At 41.1% G+C, this 26363-nt stretch overlaps 1 protein-coding gene across 8 annotated transcripts in view; it reads right to left on the reverse strand.

The window, feature by feature from the left end:
* The window catches only part of fam168a (family with sequence similarity 168 member A), an 88469-nt gene extending 62566 nt beyond the window's left edge, over positions 1-25903 (reverse strand). For 3 of the 8 annotated variants that reach the window (XM_078222351.1, XM_078222347.1, XM_078222352.1), the window contains exons 1-2: positions 25791-25903; positions 20585-20721 (exon numbers count right to left, since the gene is read on the reverse strand). The gene's annotated coding sequence lies outside the window, so the exon portion shown is untranslated. Of the gene's footprint in view, positions 1-20584; positions 20722-24035; positions 24105-25790 lie in introns of those variants that run through there. The other 5 variants (XM_078222345.1, XM_078222350.1, XM_078222346.1 and 2 more) reach the window with 3 other exon arrangements.
* Between the last annotated feature and the right edge of the window lie 460 nt (positions 25904-26363).

A 26363-nucleotide genomic window follows, 5' to 3' on the forward strand; every position in this document is an offset into this window, starting at 1 on the left:
CTTGGGAATTTTGGAAGATTATACCAATGTCTGCACTACCTTTCCAGCCACTTCTATTTAGACTTTAGGATGCAGCCATCTGGTCCTGGGGACTGGTTAGCCTTTAGGATTAATAGGTTTTCCAGCACCTTTTCCCTAGTGATGGTGGTTGATTTAAGTTTCTCCCACTTGATCACCTCTTGATTGGGAGGTTTTTGAAGTCTTCCGCAGAAGACAGATATAAAATACCTGTTCCAACACCTACATCTTTTCCTTTCTTCCAGGCTTTCTCTAGTTAAGCTAAGCTAGTTTTAGCTAATCTTTTCCTATTTTGATACCTGTAGAAGCTATTATGTTTTTACATGCTCTATCTTCCTCTATTTTTTAATCATTCTTTGCTGGTTCTTAAAATCCAATCATCTGACCATCAACCGTTGCAGATTTATACAGTGTTTCTTTCAATTTGGTGCCACCCTTAACTTCCTTAAGGTCACGGTCAATGCATCCTTCTCAGTTTTTTTCCCTCACCTTTGCCACAAGTTAAGCATCTCTGCCACTGCATCTTTACTATCCTATCTTTTAACCGAGTTTCTGAGTTCACTTTAACTGGCTCTACCTTCTTACCCTTATGATAACACTAATCTTTTCGACCCACACATCTCCGCTTTGAACTAAATGCGAACATAGTACCATTACCATCTGTATTCAGGTCCCTAGTCCTAGACTCCCCTAAATTACTTGATAATTTACCTCATTACATATTCTTCTCTGCAACATTTCCAAGGTATTTCATTGAGTTTAAGCACTTTGGGATGTCCCATGGTCATAAAAAGCACTGTAAAAATGCAAGCTATTCATTACTGTTTCGAATCATTGCATATGCCAAGTATATATGCAAAATAGTTGTGCATTTATCTCTGTCACTGCACCTTAAGAAATTCACATTGAGATGTGATAACACAAGTGCAAATCATCTTACAAAATAAAATGGTTTAGTATTAAAGCACCCACCACATTTTTCCCCATGTAGTAGCTCCTGAACTTATGCAGCCTTAAAGCTAGAGACTCCACATTCATTTGCCAAGAATTCATTATCTCAGTGACTTCATGTTTCCTAGCTCCTAGTTAGCTGAGATTGCCTTTTCACAAGTTTAAACTGATCTCTCTCTCACAGCCCCTCTTCCCCTTTCGCAGCCTCCTTTTCTCCCTCTGCCTCCCCACCAGCCTCGGCAGACAAGCCGTCCCACCCCGTCCCTCGGCAGACCTGCTCCCAATCCCATAGCCAAGAAGACTTGCTTACCCCATCCTGACCCTCCAACCTGATGCAACTTTTTCTGTGATTAGGTACCCATGATTGAATTTTCCAGGATTTCTTAGGGGCTTTTGAGGGCGTATTAACTCCAGTACTTAATGGCCAAAACAAACTGCTGTGTTATTTAGCAGTCAATTTCCTAACATATATAAAATGTTGAGCTGTGTCAGCCATACAAATTCTCTGGCCATAATGAAAACCAATTGTGTTACTTCAATAATAAGCCACAGGAAATGCCAACTATCAGGAGTTCAGTAGCAATTGGAATGTTCATGTTTAGCACAATGACTTCCTGTTCCTTCATCTCTATTAAAGGAAATCTATCATAGTCTAAAAGTTTATGCTATTCTGGTTGCTTTCCCTTAGAATTTTTGTTTTAGCAACATTTTAAGTTACGATAGAGATGGGAGAAAAATTGCATCAATAAAAATTAAGATTGGTCTGCATAACTAATAGAAAATATTCATTTGGAAAATCAAAACAATGCCTGGATGAAGGTTCGCTGAAGTGCAAAGAAAGCCACTTCAATAGTTTATAAATATGGAAACAGTTCCTTTTCCATCCATAAAATGCTGATAAGGAACTTGGGAAATTAAAAGCCCTTTTAGTCTCTCAAGCATGCTCCTATCACTCAGACCAACTGCAAGTTAGGACATGGACTCAAATTTTGTTTTGAAAGAGTTTACTAATAGTCATAGAAGAATACAGCACGGAAACAGACCTGTCGGCCTAACCAGTCCAGGCCGACCATGGTGCCCTCCCAGTTAGTCCCAATTGCCCACATTTGGCCCATATCCCTCTAATCCTTTCCCATCCACGTACTTATCCAAATGCTTTTTAAATGTTGCCATTGAACCTGTCTCAACCACTTTCTCTGGCAGCTCATTCCATATACACACTACTCTTTGCATGAAGTTGCCCCTCAGGTTCTTTTTAAATCTTTCCCCCTCACCGTAAACCTATGCCTTCTAGTTTTCAATTCCCCGGCCTTGGGAAAAAGACTGTTCACCTTATCTATGCCCCTCATGATTTTATACACCTCAATAAAGGTGTATAATTCTCCTATGTTCCAAGGAATAAAGCCCTAACCTGGCCAATCACTCCTTATAACTCAGGCCCACTAGCCCAGGCAACATCCTCGTAAATCTTTGCACGCTTTCCAGTTTATCAATGTCTTTCCTATAACAGGGTGACCAAAACCGTACACAATAAATACTCCAAGTGCGACCTCACCAACGACTTATACAACTGTAACAATGTCCCAACTCCTATACTCAATGCCCTAACTGATGAAGGCCAGTGTGCTAAATGTCTTATTTGCCACTGTCTACCTGTGACATTGCTTTCAACGAACTATATACTACGTAATCAAAAGGAAGAACTTGTTTTGACAAAAATATACTTTATAAAGGATCTGAAAGAACATTACAAACATTTTAAAATGACCCTCACACAAAATACAGTAATATACAGGTTTCTACGTAGGTCATCTTGCACTCTGAGGTGCTTCAATATAATCTAAGAAATATTACAGACATTTCAAAATGGTGCAAAGGTATTTCGCGGGAGGGGTAAATTCTGTACAATTTCACTCCCCTCAGTTCATTATGGCTGAAAGGGCTTGGGCAATGACCTTCCCCCATTGCATCTCTGCAGCGGCTGCCCCAAGCTTAAAGTGCATCCCTCAGCATGTGGTCTTGGACTTTGTAATGTGCCAGTCTGCAACAGTCAGGGACCACACTTTGTAATGGAAGACCAACAGGTTTCAGGCAAACTAAAGGAAGCAAAACTAAAACATTCTCTATTGTCACAAGAACAACTCAAGAAGTACTCACCCAACAATGCACTTCACAGTTCACATTTCTACTGTCTCAGAAGCACAGAAATTGGTGAATTCTGTTAACACTTGATCTGTTATGATGAAACCTAACTCACCTTCTGTTTGGAGGTCAGGAACTCCAAATCCCAATCTTCAGATCTTTTCCACCTACACCAGCTAGAAACTGGCTATATATGTGCAATACTAGTTTTAAATTCTTCAGGCCAATGACCGGCCTTGTCCGCTGCACAGAAGAATGACAGCGTGAACAAAAACAGGTCAGGTGACCTGGTGTGGAGTGCCATTGCTGTGTAGCCGTTCCAGGGTGCAGTACACAGAAGGGGGATAGGTATAGGTCCCAAATCAGGGAAGGGGACAGCAAGAGGTTGTAAAATGTCCCTTTCGGTTAAGGTGAAAGGAGCAGAGAATTAAAGAGCTACAGGGAGCAGGCTTTGAGTGATGTGGGAGCGAGAGAAGCCTGAAGATCCAAGGCGGCAGTCAAAGTTCGGTGACACCATGCTGCGGGCCACTGGGGCAAAAGTACCCCTTTTAGAACAGTGTTATGTTTGGCACAGGTGAAGAACTGAAATTCTGCTTGAAAGGTGAAGCTTGAATGTCAAGAAATGTGGGGCAAAGTATCTGGAACTGCGAGGTAAGCAGTTGTTGAAACCTTACAAACGGGAGCAAATTTTGGGGAGAATTCCAAGGCAAGAACTTCAAATGTGGAGATTGGAAATCCTTGTGAGAAAGATGTTTCAGTGAGATTGATTCTGGCCTCTTCTAGAGTCTCCCCATGCAATAAAAACATACATCCCATTGGAAGCCATGCCTCCAGGCTCTGGAATTCCCTCCCTGTGCCTCTCGAGCTCTTTCCTTTTGTACGTGGAAACATACATAGAAAATAGAAGCAGGAGTGCCATTCTGCCCTTCAGGCCTGCTCCTCCATTCATTATCATAGCTGATCAAAATTCAGTACTCTGAACCCATCTTCCCCCATATTCCTTTAGCCCCAAGAGCTATATCCAATTCCTTCTTGAAATCACACATTTTGGCCTCAAATACTTTGTGGTAGTGCAGTTCACAGATTCACATTCTTGATGAAGAAATTTCTCCTCACCTCAGTCCCAAAAGGTTTACCCCCTATCCTCAAACTATGACCCCGAGTTCTGGACTCCCCCATCATCTGGAACATTCTTTCTGAATCTACGCTGTCTAATCCTGTTTAGAATGTTTCTATGAGATCCCCTCTCTCTCTTCTAAACTCCAATGAATATAATCCTAACCGACTTAGTCTCTCTTCATATGACAGTTCCACCATCCTAGGAATCAGCCTGGTAAACCTTTGCTCACTCCCCCTATAGCAAGGACATCCTTCCTGAGATAAGGACACCAAAACTGTACACAATACTCCAGGTATGGCCTCACCAACACCCTACACAATTGCAGCAAAACATCCCTATTCCTATACTCAAATCTTCTAGCTATGAAGGCCAACATACCATTTGTCTTCTTTACATGCATGCTTACTTTCTGTGACTAATGCACAAGAACACCAAGGTCCCACTGAGTATCCACCTCTCAATTTACATCCATTCAAATAATAATCTGCGTTCCTATTTCTGCTACTGAAGTGGATAACCATGATGTGCAGGTGCCGATGTTGGACTGGGGTGGACAAGATGAGGTGCCACCCGACACCAGGTTATAGTTCAATAGGTTTATTTGAAATCACAAGTTTTAGGAGTACATGCTGCTTCATCAAATAAAGTGGATCACCTCACATTTATCCACATTACACTGCCTCTGCCATGCATATACCCACTCACTCAACCTGTCCAAATCACACAGAAGCATCTCTGCATCCTCCGCACAGCTCACCTTCCCACCCAACTTTGTATCTGCAAATTTGGAGATAATATATTTAGCTCCCATGTCCAAATCATTAATATATAATTTGAACAGATTCCTGCGGTACCCCACTTGTCACTGCCTACCAATCAGAAAAAGACCCATTTATTCCAAATCTCTGCTTCTTGTCTGCTAACCAGTTTTCTATCCATCAAGACACTATGCACAATCCCATGCACTTCAACTTTACATAGTAATCTGCTACATGAGACCTTGTCAAAAGCCTTCTGAAAGTCTAAATAAACCACATCCACTGGTTCTCCCTAAGTCTAAGTTACGTCCTCAAAGAATTCCAGTAGATTTGACAAGCATGATTTCCCTTTCGTAAATCCATGCTGACTTTGTCTGATTATACCACTGCTTTCCAAGTGCTGTGCTATGAAATCCTTGATAATGGACTCTAGCAACTTCCCTACCACTGACATTAGACTCACTGGTCTATACTTCCCTGTTTACTCTCTACCTCCCTTTAAAACACTGCTTAAAATCTAGCACTTTAGCCAAGCCTTTGGTCATCTTCCTTCATATCTCACTATGCGGCCCAATGTCCGCTCCTTTAAAGTGTAGTGGGGGTTTTACTACGTTCAAGGTGCAATGTAAATGCAAGTTGTTGTAATCTACAATCCTGTTCTTTCAGAAATATTTCTCTTTTTCCAAAAGGAGCTAATTAAAACTAAGTTTTATTTCACTTAACTACCACACCGGGCTTGGGACAAAGTGATCGAAAAGAAAGCTAACCCTCAACTTGCTGGAAAATGAATATTGAATTGCAATTCTGCAATTACAAGCTGTTCATATCTGCATTATGCAAGGTCCTGACACATTGAAATGCACAGATCAAGATCCACGATATTTGGAGTTCAGCTCAGCATGTTTTACGCAACTCTCAGCTTCATGTCCCAGATCAAACTATAGCTAAAATTAAAAGGGCCACAATTTCAGGAATACAGACTTGAGAAGACAGCTCAGATCAAATTTTCACAACTCCAGAGATAGCATAAAATTGGAGTCTGGCCCAAAGGGAATTTTAATATATGCATGACATGCTCAAGATGCATTTAATACAAGTAGGTATCTGATATCACATTCATCTTTAAATATCTATATTTGTAATCATGAGCAACTTTCAAAAGCAACTGTGTCAACACAAATGTACAAGGCTATTCCACCCATTGTATTCCATCCCTTTACATATCCAAATTTTGCCCATTACATCATTAAGCCTGACTCTGGACATCCCTAATATGTTTGTCTCTCCTCCTCCACCTGACAGTTTATACCAATGAAGCTTTAAAAACAATTCTTCACAAGTCATTGCCTGTTCACAGGTCCTGCAGTCCTTCCTGTAATAGCTGTGGCTCTTCCATAAGTTTGAAAGAAAGGCAAAGAGACATTAGAGTTAAGAGTAATTACAGCACAGTAAGAGACTCTTTGGCCCACTGAGTCAATGCTCTCTATAGAGCAATCTAGTCAGCCCAATTCCCCTGCCCTAGTCCCATAATCCTGCAAACCTATTTCCCTTAAGTGTCCATCCAATTTCCAAGGCATACCAACATATGAATTAGGAGGATCCCTTGAGCCTGCACTACCATTCAATAAGATCATCTGACTGATTTCACAACTCCACATTCCACACCCTACTTGTGATAATCCTCATTAATCAAGAATCTAACTACCTCTACCTGAAAAATATTAATTGGCCCTGCCTCCACCAGTCTCTGGGGAAGAGTGTTCCAAAGATTCACAACCAGAAAAAATAATTTCTTCTCATCTCCTAAATGGGAGATCCCTTTTTAAAAAACGGGTCTCAACTCCATTTTCCTGTCTGTCTCCCATAACATTTGACTCTCATGTCAATTAAAAATCTACCTAATTCTGCCCTGAATATATTCAATGACCTAGGCTCCACTTCTGGGAAAAGGAATTCCACACACTAAAGATCCTCAAAAAAATTCTCCTCCTCACTGTTTTAAAGGGGAGACCCGTTATTGTTAAACAGTCTCCCCAGAATCTTGTCTCTCTCAAGAAGAAACATCCTTTTAGCATCCACCCTGTCAAGTCCCCACGGGATCTTGTATATTTCAATAAGATCGCCCCTCAATCATCTATGGATACAGGCCCAGCCTATCCAACGTTTCCTCGTAAAACAATCCCATCACCCCAGTTATCAGTCATGTAAACCATCTGCCGTTAAGTCATTGCCACTCGCTGCGTTGGAAGGTTCATGTCCACATCCACCCATAATATCTCTTCCCAAAACCTCAAATCGGTGTCCCCTATTCCTTTTACCATCAACTAGCAAATACAACTTTTCTTTGTCTACCTTACCTAAATCTATCATCGAAAGATAGGAGCAAGGGGAGGCCATTTGGCCCTTTGAGCCAGCTCCACCATTCATCACGATCATGGCTGATCATCCAACTCAATAGCCTAAGCCTGTTTTCTCCCAATAACCTTTGATCCCATTTGCCTCAAGTGCTATATCTAACCGCCTCTTGAATACATTCAATGTTTTGGCATCAACTACTTCCTGTGGTAATGAATTCCACAGGCTCACCACTCTTTGGGTGAAGAAATGTCTCCCCACCTCCGTCCTAAATGGGCTACCCTGAATCCTCAGACTGACTCCTGGTTCTGGACAGACTCACCATCAGGAATATCCTCCCTGCACCTACCCTGTCCAGTCAGAATTTTATAAGTCTCTGGGAGATCCCCCCTCATTCATCTGAATTCCAGCGAAAACAATCCTAACCTAGTCAATCTCTCCTCATACATCAGTCCCGCCATCCCTGGAATCAGCCTGGTAAACCTTCGCTGCATTCCCTCAAGAGCAAGAACATCCTTCCTCAGAAAAGGAGGCCAAAACTGCACACAACATTCTAGGTGCGGCCTCACGAAGGCCCTGTATAATTGTAACAACACATCCCTGCTCTTGTACTCAAAACCTCTCACAATGAAGGCCAACATGCCATTCACCTTCTTTACTGGCTGCTGCACCTGCATGCATACCTTCAGCAACTGGTGCACAAGGACACCCAGGTCCCGCTGCACACTCCCCTCTCCCAATTTACAGCCTTTCAGGTAGTAATCTGCCTTCTTGTTTTTGCTTACAAAGTGAATAACCTTGCATTTATCCAAATTACACTGCATCTGCTATTGATTTGCTCACTCATAGCTTATACATCTCTATCAAAATCTCCTCAAACCTCATGTCTCCAAGGGGAACAAACCTAGCTTCTCTAACCCAACCTTGTAGCTAAAATCCACCATCCCTGGAATCATTCTGGCAAATTCTCAGTGCACCCTCTATTTATCCTAAAGTGTGGTCATTAAAACTGGCACAATACTCAAGATGGGGCCAGCCAAAGCTTTATAAAAGGTCAGCAAAACTTGCCTGATTTTGCTTTCAGAAACTATAGTTATGAATAGCCCAGAATCCCATATGCTTTGCTAACTACTCAATAAAAGTCTTGCTACCTTCAAAGATCTGAGGTCCCTCTGTACCTGCACACTCTTCAGAACTGTCATTATGTCTATATTGCCTCTTCCCATTCCTGTTGCCAAAATGTATTTATTACCTTTCACTTCTCCATATTAAAAACCATCTGCCACATTCTTCCAACCCAAATCTTTTGCAGTCCATCGGTATCATCCTCATCAATAAATTATGCTCCTATTTCAATATTCAAGTCATTTGTATACATCAAAAAGATGTTCCTAACACGAACCCTTGGGGAACACCACTGCCTATCCTACAGTCTCAAAAATAACCATTTATCACAACTCACTCTTAGCCAGTTTTTAAAAATCCAACCTGATACTTACCCTCAGTTTTGTTAACTAGACTTTTATGCAGTATTTTGTAAAAGGTTTCATTAAAATCCACCAACCTTCCCTGTTGCTTCATCAAAAATTAAATTGGATTCATCAAGCAATTCATCCGTCCATCCTAAATTAACTTGATCCTCTCCAAGTGCCTTTTTCCCTGATTGTTCCCAAAATCTTACTCAGTACAGATATTAAACAGACCAGCCTATTGCTACTAGGAATATCCTTACACCCTTTAACAGTGTTATATTTGCTTTTCTCCAATCTTCTGGCACCTCCCCCATATCTAGGGAAGATTCAAACATTATGGAAAGCCCTTAAGCTATCTCCTCCCCACTTCCTTTAGCAACCTTGGACGTCAGCCATCAGACCAAGTGACTTATCTACTCTAAGCATATCCAAGCCTTTCCAATGCATCCTTAGCAAATTTTCACCCCATCTATTACTTCCACCATCTCTGCTCTACTGATATTTTATCCACATCTTCTTTCTCATTAAGTACTCTAGCCCTGCCCTACACATATTACCCTCTTTGCCCCCAACAAAACCACCTCGCCGCATATTATTTGCATGCCAGTAAAAGATTTTTGGCTTCTTTTACACAAACTGCCATTCTATTCTCAGGATCTTTCTTTTACATTATCTTCCTCTTCACTCCCCCTCGCAACTTTTCATATTTTTATTCCTGCTTAGAATATCTGACATGCATCATACACCTTTAGTTTCATCATACAGTATTCTCTACCTCCCTGGCCATCCAAAGAGCCCAGGTTTTGGTTCCCTTATCTTTCAACCTTGTTAAAATGTACCTAGCCTGTACCTGAAACATTAATTACCCAATGTTGTGTCACAATTTTTCCTGGCAGTCTTTGGTTCCATTTTACCCCAGCAAGATCCCCTCACATCCAATGAAGTTGGTTATTTTCCAAGTTAGAAATTCTACTTTAGATTGTTCCTTGCTCCTCCCCATTACTAATCTAAACATTATGGCACAATGATCACTCTTACTCAAGAGTTCCTCATAGGCACTTAGTCCACTAAGCCTACCCCAGTCCCAAACACCAGATCTAGGGCAGCATGATGGCACAGTAGCTAGAACTGCTGCATCACAGCACCAGGGACCAGAGTTCGATTCCCAGCTTGGGCCACTGTCTGTGCGGAGTTTGCATGTTCTCCCCGTGTCTGCGTGGGTTTCCTCCAGGTGCTTCGGTTTCCTCCCACAGTCCGAAAGACGTGCTTAGGTGCATTAGCACGGTAGATTCTCCCTCAGTGTACCCGAACAGGTGCTGGATTGTGGCGATTAGGGGATTTTCACAGTAACTACATTGCAGTGTTAATGTAAGCCTACTTGTGACTAATAAATAAACTTTAACTTTAGAGTGTTTTTTTTTGTTGATTAGGAAAAAGTCAAGTCAATCAAAAATGTGAATCCATGAAATATTTAAAAACCTGTTGGGAGCTACTTGCAACACAATTTATTACAAAACACTGCTCGATTAACCCAGGAACTGGGGTGTTGTTTTTGATGTTTCCTGTTTTCTGACTGCAACCTAAATGCAACAGTGCTTCTCCTTCATGAACGCAAACTTACTGAAACAAGGTGCACTTTGCCAGTCCTGACCTGTTAATTGTCTAGCAAATTTGTCATTTATTGCTATCCAAAGAACAAGTATAAACAAAACTATAATTGAGCTCATCCTTACAGTATCGTAACAGTAGCAAATACTCATTTCAATGATTCCAGAATTAGAACATTCCAAGCAAGAGAGCCGCTCTCTGACATCAGTCCTGAACTTCATTTTTTTTAAACTTTCTATTCATATCATCTTATGCTCCAGTTTCAGTTTAATAGTGCTCTGGATTTCCATTCCACTAATGTATTCTAGATAATTCTAAGGAGTCCTCATTTATCTAACACCTAATCTAGTTCTGACATAAGGGATCAAACTCGCAGTCCTGCTATGCACCACTTCTAGAGCCCGGATGTTGTGCTATGGTGCCCAGAGCTGAATGCAATACTCAAAGTGTAGCTGAAATATTACAATTATGGTTTGAATTAGGTATTCGGTCGACCTGGTCACAACAGCACTTCAGTCAGAAAGTCGTGAGTTCAAAGCTCCATTCTGGCTGACACTATACAGTACTACATAAGACATGTGTGCAGTCCTACAGTAACATGTGCTGACAACACCCAAACCACCACACCACCACCTCTTTTGACCCCTTCACTGTCTCTAAATTGTTTGACTGCTTATCCACCACTGAATGAGAAATTTTCTCCAATCGTATACTGGGAAGACTGCAACCATTGCCTTCAGCCCCCATCACACAATTCTACTCCATAGCCACCGGTCTATCTTTATCCCTGGCAAATGTCTGAGCTTGAACCACCAGACTGTCCAATCTAGGTTTCCACATATAATCCCAAGATGAACTTTCAACCGCATTTCCACGCCACCAAGGCTGCCTGTTTCCACCTCCAATATCACCCAACTCCTCCCCCTGCATGAGTTTATCTGCTATTGCAGCCCTAATCCATACCCGGTGATCAATAAATAGACTTACAATTCCAATGCACTCCTGGGCCACCTCCATTCTGCCCTTGGTAAACTTGGTTAGCCAAACTATACTGCCCATGAACTAACTCTCACTAAATCTCATTCACTGATCATCCTTGCGTTGGTTGGCCTACACACAGTTAAAATAACGCTTCAATGTTAAAATTCTCACTTTTGCTTTCAATGCCCTCCATGCCTCACTCCACCCTATATCTAAACTCCTCCAACATTCAGGTATACATGTGCTCTTTGAAATCTTGTCTCCACCATCCTAGAATTTAATTGCTCCACCATTAACAGTTTTGCCTTCAGCTGCCTAGGCCCTAAGCACTGGAATTCCATCCTTATACAAGTCTCTTTCCTCCTTCAAGATGCTCCTCAAAACCTAGCTCTATGACCATGTTTTTGGTCATCTGTCCTAGTGGCTTGGTATCATATTTTGTTTTTAATGCCTCCACAAAATGCTTTAAATGTTTTACTACATTAAAGGTGCTATACAAATCATTGTTGAATGTGGCAGTGGAGTTGTCAACTTGTGGATGAAACAGTAAGCCCAGAACCTTGTGTGCCCTCTCGAGCAAATGCAAAAGATTCCACCTCATTATCTGAAGAACTGGAGAATTCTCCCAGTAGCATGGCAAATATTTATCCCTCCACCGACATTAACAGATTATTGGTTGTTTTTCTCATTCCTAATTGTGCAAGTTGGCTGCTAGTCTTCACTTGGCATCTACACTGCAAAAATATTTAACTGGTCATGAAGAGCTTTGGGACACCCTGATGTCACAAAAAGGGGATATATAAATATAAATTCTTTCTTTTCATCCTTGTATTCAAACCCTGGGGTGGCTTTCTCATCACCATCATCCCACCTCTTTCTAAGCTATGTACAACAATGTTTTTAAAATGTACAGTACATCAAAATACCATTGTTCAGTTCAAGCTCTTGACCCTCTAATTTCAGGAAATGATCCTTTATACACAAAAGACTGATCTTTAATCTTTCTGCATTCACCTAGGCAACTAACCAGCAAAAGGAAATGTTGAATAATGAATTAGTACTCAAATGCCATCATCCTGCTAGGTCTTCATAAAGGTAGATATGTTAGACATGCTCTGTGTGAAGCTTGTATCAAAGGCATATAGCTGTGTATTCTCTAATTTCATCTCCTGAGACTGTGTAACCTTTTAAAATGGAGGCAAAAATGTGTATGAGCTATACAAAGCTACATAAATTATACCCCACACAGTGTAAAGAGTGGTTGCTTGCTCACTGTCCCAGCATGAGCCTCCCTTTGCTGCAGGAGGGCAGAGGCATTCTCAATCATTTTCCATACTCACCATTCCTCCTTCAAAACATATTCATATCTCAGTTACTATACCTACTAACTCTCCCTCTCATTTCTCCCTTCCACCTTCCCCAAATCTTTCCCCAAGACTGATCTTCTATTATTCTTACATTTCTCAATCTAACAAACTGCTACCCACATCTTATTCACAATAGGCAAGTGTGACACACCACAAATACAGTGCCAATAATTTAGGAACAGGCCTTATTGACACCTCAACTCCATGCAACCACCATTGTTCCATATCCACTCATATGTACGCCTAAAATTACTGGCCTGAAAACTCCAATTGTTCTAGCATTCAGTCTTTTGGGAGCAAGTCCCAGATTTACACTAGCTTGTGCGGAAAGGCTGCTTCCCAATTGTGCTTTTGAATAGCCAACCTAGCTCCAGTTATTATTTTTTCCTTGTTCTTGATTCGCCCAGCAGAGGAAATAGGTCCATATGACAAAACTATCAATTTAACATTTATAACAGCTGGAAGCGCAGGATGATACCTGCAATTGACCACATGGTCAATTATTGAACAGAGATCATTAGAGTTGGGAAAATCAGAGGGATTGTCAGTTTGCTTTTTGCATGCATCCAAGTTGTAACAATATGAAAACAGGTTGCCAGTTCACTTGATGTTTGTTGACCTTGAGTATAAGGACACAGAAAAAGGCGTCTGTGCCTCAACACAATTGTCTTCCCCGATTAAAATACATCATATAACAGAGATGGGACTCAATTCAGTTATTAAATAGTACTTATCTAGCCGCATCCCTAAATAAATTACCCCACATTCCAAAAGAAAATTAGAGGGTACATTTTTACTAGCCCAGTAAGATTATGCTAAGACTATACCATATCCCCCATTCATGGCTAGTTTATTAAAATACCCAATTTTATGGATTAATAATCAGATTAATCAGACACTAACGAAACTTATTTAACAGAGTTGGATAACTTATAAAACAAATTTAATCAAGCTATCTTTTTGGCAAAAAATTATATATATTTTTTTTAAATCACATTTCAGTATCAATACATCTACACGCGCTGGCGTACTCATTCAAGCCCCACTCCAGACCCAAATCCACAATAGGCTGATAGGTCAGCACAGTATTTAGAGAGTTTATCGTACAAGTAATACATTAGATCAAGGTCCAAACTGTTAACTGTGTCCCATCCAATATTTATCCCTTAACCAACACCAATCTACACAACGCCCCAACAAAATAAATGAGCGATTACCAAATAATCTATAAATGTTGGTTCTGCACTGTCAGATCACCTATTTAAGTGTAAGAAATGATCTTAAACCCATCTGCCTCCAAGGTGAGATTGCTACCACTGAAGCAGAGGTTGATACCTTTAAAAAGTTTAAAGGTGAACGATAGCCTTTCAACTATTTATCAATCTATCTGAAATGAACATTTCCCAACCTTGTTGCTGTTCTATGCTTTGATGCTCAAGAACAAACATGTTGGGTAGAACTTTCCTTCTATGACACTGAATTTCCACACTGACAACAAATTTCCAAAGTGCTACTCAGCAACAGCCACTCAATTCACTATTTCACAACAAAAACAGAAAATGCTGGAAAATCTCAGGAGGTCTGACAACATCTGTGGGGAGAGAGGAGAGCCATTTTTTCGAGTCTCAGTGACCCTTTGTCAGAGCCCTGATGAAGGATCATCTAAGCTCGAAACGTTGGCTCTATTCTCTCCCCACAGATGCTGTCAGACCTGCTGAGATTTTCCAGCAATTTCTGTTTTTGTTTCAAATTCCAGCATCATATTTTGCTTTTATCAGTATTTCACAATACTGGTTCTGAATATAATGTCTATTTCCAGGTTACTACAATAAACTAAAAATTTTATAAAGTTGTATTTGCATTATATCTTTGTAGAAAAGCATTCCAAGAAGCCTCACATTGGCATAATCAGGTAAAAATTAACAAATCAAAAGCAGGAGATATTGGAAGGGGGCAATGTACAACATGATCAATGAGAAGGGTTTGAAGAAAACAGAAAGACAACGGTTTAGGAAAAAGATTAATGTTTCAGACTGAGATGGTTGAATGCACAACTACCAGTGTTGGGACAAGAGCCCAGAAAATGCTGGAAATTCTCATTATTTTTATGGACGGCGAGTTAAATAGATAGTGGCATTTTGGACACGTACCCTTCACCAAATGCCATACATAACCTAGCATTTATGTGCTGACTGACCTGCTGGACCTGTTCATTTACCATTTTATATTTTCACTTCAGATTTCTAAACCGTACAATTATTCCTCTTCATTGGTTAGCATTACTCAACCACAAAGTGATTAGCAAATTACAGCCAGCCTTAATGATTTAAAATCACCATCTGCCTGAACTTAAACTTAATCAAGCAAAACAGTACCTTTCTAATATCAACTGGGAAAACTTCAGTGCCACATAAGCTGCTCAAAAAAAGAGTATTTATTAGAATCTTGCTCCAAAATGTCATGAGCAGCAAAATTTCACCAAACAGAGCTGATCATGCCCTTATACGGTATTGTGTTATTAAAAACTACAACTTACCAAAACAGCATACGTTAAAAAATTATATTGCCAACAGTTAAAAGCCTGTTACTTTGAGAAAAAAGTCTATGCATTCTACTGAACATATATGAAAGTACTTTACACATTTCTAAAATACTGGAAGCAAGCAACATTAACTGAGCAAACATTTAAAGACAACAGCCTTGATTTATTTGCTTGCTGCTAGTTTAGAAAGAATTTCTAGTGCTTGGTTCCTTAATGTAAGAACCATAAAGTGAGAATTTGTCTGAAAAAAGAAATAGTGATTTGTAAGTACATTTTTACAAGACTGCAGAAGTACGGGCTTTTTCATGCCCTTCCCGGGTATTTGCCCAGCACCTGTAGACACTAGTTCTAATCCTACATTATTGGGGCTCGGGGTAAGGTATTGTATTAGGACTAGAATAAGGAATTCAACAGATTTTAATCCATTCAGATTACTGAGTGTTATGCACACAATCAATACTTTCATGCCAGGAGGCAAACAGTCAATTATTTATAGAATAAAGTGAAGATCTTGGCTAAACCATAAGACATAGAAGTAGGCCATTCAGCCCAACTAGTCTGCTCCCCATTCAATGGGATCATGACTGATCTAATCATCCTCAACTCCACTTCCCCACCTTATCCCCATAACCCTTGATTCCCTTACTGGTTAGAAATCTTGTCCATCTCAGCGCTGAACATACTTAACAACCCAGCCTCGGCGGTAATGAATTCCACAGATTCACTACCCTTGGAGAGAAGAAATTTCTCCACATCACTGTCTTAAATGAGCACTCTTTACCCTGAAATTATGTCCTCTGGTCCTAGGTCTTCCCACAAGGGGAAACAACTCTCAACAATTACCCTGCCAAGCCCCAGAGAATCCGGTGTGTCTTAATAAGGTCGCCTTTCATTCTAAGCCCCACTGAGCATAGGTCCAACCTACTCAACCTCTCCTAAGAAAATCCCTCTACACCCGAGTCAACCTTCTCTGGACTGCCCCCAATGCCAGTATATCTGAGAAAAGGGGACCAAAATTGTTCACAGTATTCTAGGTGTGGTCTAACTAGTGTGGACCAACATCCCATTTGCCTTCCCATCTACCTGCTAGCCTTGTGATTTATGCACAAGAACCCCCAAATCTGTGCGCTGTGCATTCCACTAGTTACAGGCTGCCATCCTGAAAATGCTCCTCTTATCCCAGGTCACTGAGAAGTATCTGGAAAAATTCGGCTTGGTCACCATAACCGAGGAGGAGATTGCAGAGGACCTAGTGCTCAATAGGAGGAAGAGCAGTCAACAAACACCAGAAAATAATGTGGGACCAACCAAAGCAGCTGATTGGCAAGGAAGTCCTGGTATTTCCAATCCACTAAAGCAATTCATTGCTTAATACATAATAGGGGGAGATAGGATCTAAAAAAAACTATAGTGCTGTACAATTATAATTGAAGTGTTAAGTGGTAAGAAACAAGGTTCCTAATTAATATTATTAAGGCCCCTAGCTAACAAGTTTTTAAAAAGGGAATAACTAGCTTAATCGAGAGGGATGTCATGACAGAAAACATCAGATCCATGATATGCTCCTCCTGCACAATGTGGGAAATGAGGGATGCTGATGACCATGTGTGTAGAAAGTCCGTCCAAATGCAGCTGTTAGCTGACTGGACTTTGGAGCTGGAGCTGCAGATGGACTCACTGTGGAGCACCTGCGATACTGAGCAAGTTGTGGATAGCACATTTAGTGAGGTGGTCACACCGAAGGTAAGGATTACACAGACAGAAAGGAAACAGGTGACCATCAGGGGCAGTAAAAGACACAGGAAGGTAGTGTTGGAGTCCCCTGTGGTCACCGCCCCCTCAAAAGGATATTGGATACTGTTGGCAGGGGGAGGTGGGGCTGCTCAGGGGAAAGCAGCACTGTGGTTGGCTCTGCTGCTCAAAGAGGCAAGCTGCAGGGCACTCTGGGGAGGGAAGGTGAACAGACAGTGGTCGTGGTACACATTGGTACTAATGACATAGGTTAACTAATGGATGAGAATCTATAAGCTGAGTACAGGAAGTTAGAAGATAAATTAAAATGCAGGACCTCAAATACAGTATTCAGGATTACTTTAAGTTCTACATGCCAGCGAGAGCAGGAATAAGAGGATAGACCAAATGAATGTGGCTGGAGAAATGGTGTAGCCAAGATGGATTCATTTTCTTGAGGAACTGCGACCAGTTCTGGGGAAGGTGGAACCTGTATAAAGCGGACTGACTACACCCAGACAGGGAGTTGGGACCAATGTCCTTGCAGGGGCTTTTGCAAGTTCTACTGGGGAGTATTTAAACTAGTGTGGCAGGGGAATGGGAACCCAGGAGTAGGATCAGGAGGTCAGATTCAGATCAGGAAAATGGAGGTAGAACATTAGCTAGTGATGGAGAAGATGTAGCAATAGAAGCAAAGTTTAAAAAGTATCAAGCAAGAGAAACGGACAGGGTTAAATGCTGTTTATACTTCAATGCAAGGAGTATTACAAAAGGTAGATGAGTTAAGGGCACAGGTAGACACATGGCAGCAGGATGACATTGCTATAACAAGAACCTGGCTAAAGTAGGAGCAAAATTGGCAGCTCAATATCCCCGGTTATACAATCTTCAGACACGACAGAGTGGGAGATAAAAAAGGAGGGGGAATAGCACTAATGGTTAAAGAATCAATTCCTGTTGTTAGAAGAGGTGATATACCAAACAGATCAACAAACGAGGCTTTTTGTGTTGAGCTTAGAAAGAAGAAAGGGGCAATCACACTACTGGCCCCAAATTGGGGAAGGGAGATAAAAGTATATGGAGGCAAATTTTTGCCTGTAAGAACAAGAGGACAACAGTAGGAGACTTTAACTGTCCTACTATTAACTGGGATTCAAACAATATGAGGTTGAAAAATTAATGCAGTGTGTCCAGGAAAACTTTTTCAACTAATTAGTGACAAACCCAACGAGAGGAAATGCAATTCTAATCTTGGGAACAAAGAAGAGCAAGCGGGTGAAGTAACAGTTGCTGAGCATATTGGGGATAGTGATCACAATTCAGTTAGCTTTAGCGTTACAATGGAAAAGGACAGAGATAAAGCAGGAGTAAGAGTTTTGAACTTTTTCAGGAATGAGAAGGGACTTGGCAAGGTGGAGCACAGCACTGCTAGAAGATAAATCAGTGGAAAATCAGTGGGAAGGACTAGGAAAGCAAGATCCTTAATGTACAAAATAGAAATGTCCCCTCTAAAAATGAGTGGTACTGTCAAACCTAGACCCCCTCGCGGTTGTCTGGAGGAATACTGGGGAAGGACAAACAGAAAAAGAAAGCGTGCAATGAGCACAAAGAACTAAGCACTGCAGATAGCCCAGATGAATATGGGGGGTGCAGGTGTGAAGTAAAAATGGATACAAGGAAATCAAAGAGGGCATGAAAAAAGATTAGCAAGGTTAAGAAAGCCCAAAGATGTTTTACCAATATATTAATTGTAAAAAGTTAAGGAAAAAGTGGGATCTATCAGAGTTGAAGGAGGGAACTTGTCTGCAGATGCTGTGAGAAGGGTTTCAAATGAATATTTTGCCTCCATGTTTAGAAAGGAAAAGAATGATGCAGATATAGCAGTCCAGGAGGAATACTGATATTGAACGGGATAATCATAAAGAGAGAGGAAGTACTCGAAGAGTTGGAATCATTGAAAGTTGATAAGTTGCCAGGGTCAGATGGATTGTTTCCGAGGCTGCTGAAGGTGGTCAGGAAGGAGATAATAGATGCTCTGAGGATGATTTTCCAATCCTCACTAGATACAGGGGAGGTACTGGAGGACTGGAGAAATGTAAATGTAGTTATATTGTTTAAAAAGGGATCGAAAGAAATGCCAAACAATTATAGATCAGTTAGTCTTACATCAGTGGGCATGAGTAAAATCAATCCTGAGAGATAGGATTAACTGTTGTGTAGAAAGGCATGGACCAGTCAGGGATGGTCAGCATGGATTTGTTAAAGGAAGGTCTTGCCTCATATTTTATTGAATTCTTTGAAGTGACAAGGACTGATGAAGATAGTGAGCTGATGTTGTGTGCATGGATTTTAGCAAGGCATTTGACAAAGATTGGTCAAAAAAGTAAAAGCTTCGGGGGGGGGGGGGGGGGGGTGATGATACAGAGTAATGTGGCAAACTGGATAAAAAGTTGGCTGAGTAACAGGAAACAAAGGGTTGCTGAGTTGTGGAGTGCAGAGGATAGCTTTAATCTCCTAAATGATATAGATGGGTTGGTGGAGTGGGCGTAAAGTGGCAGATGGATTTTAACAAAGTGTGAGGCAATGCATTTAGGGAGGTCAAACAGGTACAGGAAATCCACAATAAATGGAAATATACTAAGAGGGACAGATTAAGTGAAAGATCTTGACGTACAAGTACACAGGTCCCTAAAGGCAGCAGTTTAAGTAGTCAAGGTTGTAAAGAAGGGATATGGAATGCTCTCTTTCACTGACAGAGGTAAGGATATAATGTCGGAATTGTATAAAACACTGGTGTAGTGTGTGCAGTTCTGGTCACCACATTACAGAAGGACGCAATTGCTTCGGCGAGAATGCAGAGGGGATATACAAGAATGTTGCCAGGACTAGAAAAGTGTAGCTATGAGGAGATATTGAATAGGTTGGGGTTATTTTCTTTGGAACAAAGGCAGCTGAGGGGTGACTTGATTGAGGTGTACAAAATTATGAGGGGAAGAGTTAGAGTGGACAGGATAAAATTGTTTCCCTTGGTGGAGAATTCTAGAAGCAGGGGATACAAATTCAAGATAAGTGGCAGAAGGTGTAGAGGGGTCATGAGGAAGAATATTTTTTAGAGGGTACAGAGTGACTGGAATTCTCTGTCCAAGTTGGTGGCGGAGGCAGAGACCCAGCATATGCTGACTTTATGTCTGAGTAATTTTGCCAGAAGGCAACATGTAAATGAGAAAGAGGAATGGGCCAAAAACAGATCATTAGGGAACACCAGAGAAGAGTGAAGGAATGTGGAGAGGAATCTTTGCTCACAACAGTATCGCTATAAAGGAATGAGTAAAAGTGGAAGGAAGCAGGGGAGGTCCCAAGCTGGGAGGATGATGTGTTTAACTCAATAAAAGGCTGCAGAGAAATTAAAAGGATGGAGAGATAGTACACCAAGTCATAGCAGTGGATTATTTCTTGGTGTACTGGAGTAGAAACATAACCACAGATATCATGTATCAGTTTGGTCAGTGTAATAGTGGAGTTCAACATTTGGTACTTACCCAAAAATGAAGGGGAGTAGTGTGGTCCTGGACTTTGGTACCAATGGACTACAGGTCCTCAAGTTTCACAGCACTCTGTTGAGGTATTTCACTGGTTTGAACTTCAAACGACACACCTCAGATTCAGCTGAATGAGACTGGAATGAGAGGTTTAGCTGATAGGTAGATTCCTGATGTTTGTTAGCAGTGAGGGAAAGAGACAACATGTGCCTAACATGAAACTGGGACATGGTCATCCAAGGTTTAGAAGTATCTTTTTGTCATTCAAACACACAATGCCTTGAGATTTGTTCCTGAGAATTCACTTATCTTCCTCAAATGACATCATCACACATTTGTCTCCTGATCATCAGTCCTTTTGATAAGCTAAGCAAGTCTGTTTTTCTTTCAAAATTAAATGTTCCACCATTCAGTATTTCTAAATATCAAAACTCTGACTCCATTGGTACATTCTCAGCTGTACAACTAAAAGTTCTGCATATTTATAATGGGCCATTTGGTCCATCATGTCTGTGCAGATGTAAATACATTGGGAAATATCTTAAATATGCCTCTTTATATGCCAGATTCGTTTCTCAGTGGACACCAATGTATATATGCTTTCCAACAAATCAGAATTGGGAATGTCCAATAAATATTTCCTCCTTGCTCCCAAATGCATGGGGGGGACCTGGAGACTGAGCTCCAATAGCTTCCCTAGCTGGACACACCAAGAATCATGACCGTACCCTTATCTGGGTTTAGTTCAGCATCTGTAGCTTCAACATTAATGTTGAGCCTCAGGTGTCTTTGATCCACATGGATAACATTAAAACACGTTCTCAGGTAGGCTATTTATCCAACACATCAGTAAAGCTTCATTTCATCTCATTTGATTTAGAACTCCCTGAACTACAGAATACAACTATTTTCTCAAATCAGTGTTCATTTTTTCCCCCCAGTTTGAGCACTGGATTAAAGCAGACCCAAAGCATCCAGATAATGAAATCTCAGTTGAGAACACGCCTGAGCAACCACATCAGTCTTGAGAACAAATTTAAAAGGTCAAGCCTTACAATCAAACCATGACCCTTTAATACACGTTTCTAGGAGTTAAAAGGTAAACATAACTACTTTTATGAAATTCTTCTTATAAAATTTTAAAAGGAAGCTCGCCAGCACACCAAGTCACATGCATTTACACACTTGTGCAAGAACAACCATATCGAACCAATCCCCACTAAACAGGTAATTTGAGATAAAGGTCGCTCTAGTAACTCTGTTGCACAGCCCATAGCAAGTGGTACTGAGGATGGCACTGAAAATAAGCAAGCCAGCACATCTGATGTCGGGAGCTGGATTTACTGATCAAGCAGTTAAAATGTTATAAATATTTAACCAAATTACAATATGACTCCCAATTTTAATAATTAATTTAATTATGGATTTTACTGTTACCCGTAGTGGTACCCACCCAATTTTAATTACTTACATAATTCCGGATGCAGATAACACACACTCAACTTCACCAATCTACACTTACACTGCTCTACTTATGAAAACATGCAATGAAGGCAATAATCCTAACTTCTCTAACCCTAAAGTAGCCTGTTGGGGTCTTAAATATTCTTTGGATATTATGATCAGTTAGGAGTGACATTGGAATTTTAAAATAATGCAGATAACTGAGCATACAAATATTGGAAAGGTATACACAGAACTGGGTACATTATTATATGTTGCCAATTTCAAAAAATATCATTCATAATATTAAGTTCTCAACGAATGTAGTTCAGATTCTATTCCGGTCAAAACTTGAGATTCAACCCAACACTCCCATTCTTGATATGGAACATTAACCATGTAGGTTGGAACATTCAGTTCAGAGCTACAGGAGTGTCCAGCTAAGCCTAGGACAAGCCAAGCAACAAAATCCGACTGTTTTTATTATACTGACCTTTAGTCAGAGACCAACCATGCTGATGTCTGTCTGATCTGTGGTACTAAAGAGCTAGATTCAAAAGTCAGGTTTTCAACATGTTAAATTGTCCCAGATAGCGAGAGCATACCCCAGAGAACCCTGCAGTGAAACTAAAAACTACTAGTTCAAAAAAGAATTCTGATTCTATAAACAAATTTAAATCTGTATGAGTGTTACACTGACCATTCCCCTCTTCTAACTACCATGGTGTAAAAATGTTCAAGGGAAATGCAATATGCACGAAATTCAATTAATTACAGATTAAGGCATGGGCCAATTGCAACAATTAGATGAAGGGTAGAGAATATGGATAGCATTTACTCGAGCAACAATGAATATCTCTCAGAATGCTGGTCGTATCTGCAAGTGCTATCTGAGTGCATCAGTCTGTTCCATCGTCATAGTGCATGCCTCATCTCCCCATCTTAAAAAACTGACAAGCCACAGAGCTGACAATCTACATTTTCATGCTGCAAGTTCTATATTAAGAACATAAGAACTAGGAGTAGGCCATCTGGCCCCTCAAGCCTGTTCCGCCATTCAATAACATCATTGCTGATCTTTGTGGACTCAGCTCCATTTACCTGCCCACTCACCGTAACCCTTAATTCCTTTACTGTTCAAAAATTTATCTACCCTTGTCTTAAAAAGATTCAATGAGGGAGCCTCAACTGCTTCACTGGAACTCCACAGATTCACAACCCTTTGGATGATGAAGTCCCTCCTCAACTCAGTCCTAAATCTGCTTCCCCTTATTTTGAGGCCATGCCCCCTAGTTCTAGTTTCACTTGCCAGCGTAAACAACCTCCCTGCTTCTCTTATCTTATCTATTCCCTTCATAATCTTATATGATTCTATAAGGTATCCCCTCATTCTTCTAAATTCCAATGAGTATAGTCCCAGTCTACTCAGTCTGTCCTCATAAGCCAATCCTCTCAACTCCGGAATCAACCTAGTGAATCTCCTCTGCACCTCCTCCAGTGCTGGTATGTCCTTTCTCAAGTAAGGAGACCAAAACTGTACAGTACTCCAGGTGTGGCCTCACCAGCACCTTATACAGCTGCAACAAAAGCTCCCTGTTTTTAAACTCCATCCCTCTAGCAATGAAGGACAAAATTCCATTTGTCTTCTTAATCAGATGTATACAAAATGAGGCCAGCGGACCAAAACAAACCGTGTGGATACAAAGGTAGATACAGCAGCTTGTGGAATAGAATCATAAAATCCCTACAGGCCGTTCTTGTACACTTAAAAAAAATCTAATTGATGCAAGAAAATCACCAGCAGCAAAAAATTAATTTATTGAAGCAAATAGCTTCACATCTGTTTAATAAAATATCATTTTGGCAGACAACTCAAATACAGAATCAATAAGTGAGCGCATTTATTAAAGCCACGGCCAAGCAAAAAAAAATTGCATGGTAAATGTGCCAAGCCCGGCAGCGGCATTGCATACACAGTGGATATACAGTACACCAAGGCCAAAAGAACCTCTCCGGCAGCCTCCTCTGACTAAAAAAATTCCAAGTCAATTTCTTCCATTTGAAACGAGTAGGCATCTATACAATAGAAACTAGGGGTAAACTTGTGTCATTTCGATGCATGTATATATACACTCAGACAAAACGGATTGACGTGCGAGTTAACGCAGTTGCATCAGAGAAAGGGGGGGGGGGGACTGAAGGAATTTTCAGACCCAAGAGAATCGAAAGATCAATGCAAACTGTCTCTTGAGTTTAGGAAAGCTATTCCCAATGCTTAAATAAGGGACAAATTAGCGGGAAACTACTAAATGCACCAAATGGCAGAGGCACAAAAATATAACTGACATCGTTCATAAAACGATCAGATTTTAATGTCTTTCAGTTCTTACAAGCAGCAGCCATAACCCGTCCATTTTGAGCATTCGTATCATGCTGCCAAAACAGCAGGAATGAGGATTTTGAAAGTGCTGGCACCCCTCTACAATCAATCCACACGATTATATGCAACAACATTCATGTTAAAAATGACAATATATTTTAGCTTTTAAAAAAAAACCAAACATGGTTATGCATCTGCAGAGCTGGGTTTCAGTAGAAGGATCCCGACCATTTTCACATAGGTAGCTTTTTTATTGGGGGGGGGGGGGGGGGGGAAGGAGGGGAGAAAAATATTGTAGCTATCACAAAGAAAACAATTCCAACAAACCGACCGACCGATCAGCAGCTATTCATTCATCGACGCTGGACTGGTTGAATCGCCTTTTTACTTTAATTAGATGCAACCATGCGTCTGTAAGTAAGCTAACAACGTCCATTTTAAAATAAAACAGAAAAAAATTATACAACTATCCCTTCTCGCTGGACTTGCTAGGGAGACAGAGAGAAAGGGAAAAAGAGGGGGGAGGGAAAGAGAAGAGAACATTTGCCAGAGGGGAGGGAGAGAGAAGATAACATTTGCCAGAGGGAAAAGGAAAGAGGGGAACAGGAGAACATTTGGCAGAATAAGGAATGAGGGGGAAGAGAAGAGAACATTTGCCAGAGAGAAGAGGGAAGGGGGGTGTTGAAGAGAACATGTACTATAGTGGAGAAAGAAATAGCTTACTGCCTTAAATGAGTGGAAAAGAATATTTTTTTAAATAGTTGAATTCTCTTTTTAAAAAAGTTAACATTTTTTTAAAAATGAAAAATTAGTTGAAATTTTTAAAAAAGTGTAAATTCATTGCTTTTTGTTTTAAAAAAGGAAAAAATGCGAGCATTTGCGCGCCTCACTGCATTCCTGAGGTGGAGAAAAAGCTCTTCATCTTCTCTCTGGGAATGGAGAGTCAGTGACCAAGTAAAGCTCCTGCGCCAGCCAGCCAAACTCAGCAAACCTCCATTTTATTTTATTATAGTTATTTTTCTCCCCCAACACACACACACACGGGAACAATCCCAGTAAACAAATAAATCTCCGCAACCCTTCTCTCTCCCCCCTTCAACCATTAATTAATTAGTCAAGTTGGAAAAGGGGGGGGGGGAGGGGAGGGGGATCAGCCCTGCCGCAACCCAGCCGCAGATTTCACTCAGCAGTCTCTCTCTCACACACAAAAAAAACCGTCCATTTTAAGAGAAATCCCTTTTTATTTCTGTCCCTCTCCATGTCTCCTTCCTTCAAAAACACACCTCGAATTAACCTGGAAATTAATGGGGTTTTGGCTGGAATTTGTGTGCATATATATATATATATAGGGGGGGGGGGAGGGGGATAAAAGGTGCCGCTTACCAGCAAGTACCGGACCGAGCACCTTCCCTCCCTGCCTGCCTGTTCTGTGTATTGCCCTCTCACTCTCTCTCTTCGGTCCGCTCCTTCGCAAACCGAACCCAACTGGAAGTGGGGGGAGGGGGGTGAACGTCATGACGTCACATCCTGACCCGCCCCGCCCTACGCGTCATGGCGTTCGCCCACCAGCCCCGCCTCCCCCCGGCTCCAACTGTCAGTTGCCCACGCGGACGCTCTGGAGGCTAAGGTAAGGTGAGCAATGGTTGGAGCGCGTGAGGAGGAGGACATCTTAGGGATGGATGCCACGACCCACTTCCAAAGAATTGCCTTACTCACACTCTTACTCTGGTATGGAGGGTATTAGCTATGAGGAGAGAATGAATAAACTGGGAAGGCTGAGGCGCCGACTTTATAGAAGTTTCTAAAATTATGAGGGGCATTATGAGGAGTCTGACCCACCTGACGAAGGAACAGCCTGTTCCGAAAACTAGTGGCTTTTGCTACCAAATAAACCTGTTGGAATTTAACCTGGTGTGGTTAGACTTCTTACTGTGCTTACTCACACTCTCCCAGGGA

The sequence above is a fragment of the Mustelus asterias genome, chromosome 10, assembly GCF_964213995.1.
Source record: "Mustelus asterias chromosome 10, sMusAst1.hap1.1, whole genome shotgun sequence".
In the NCBI taxonomy this organism is placed as follows: Eukaryota; Metazoa; Chordata; class Chondrichthyes; order Carcharhiniformes; family Triakidae; genus Mustelus; species Mustelus asterias.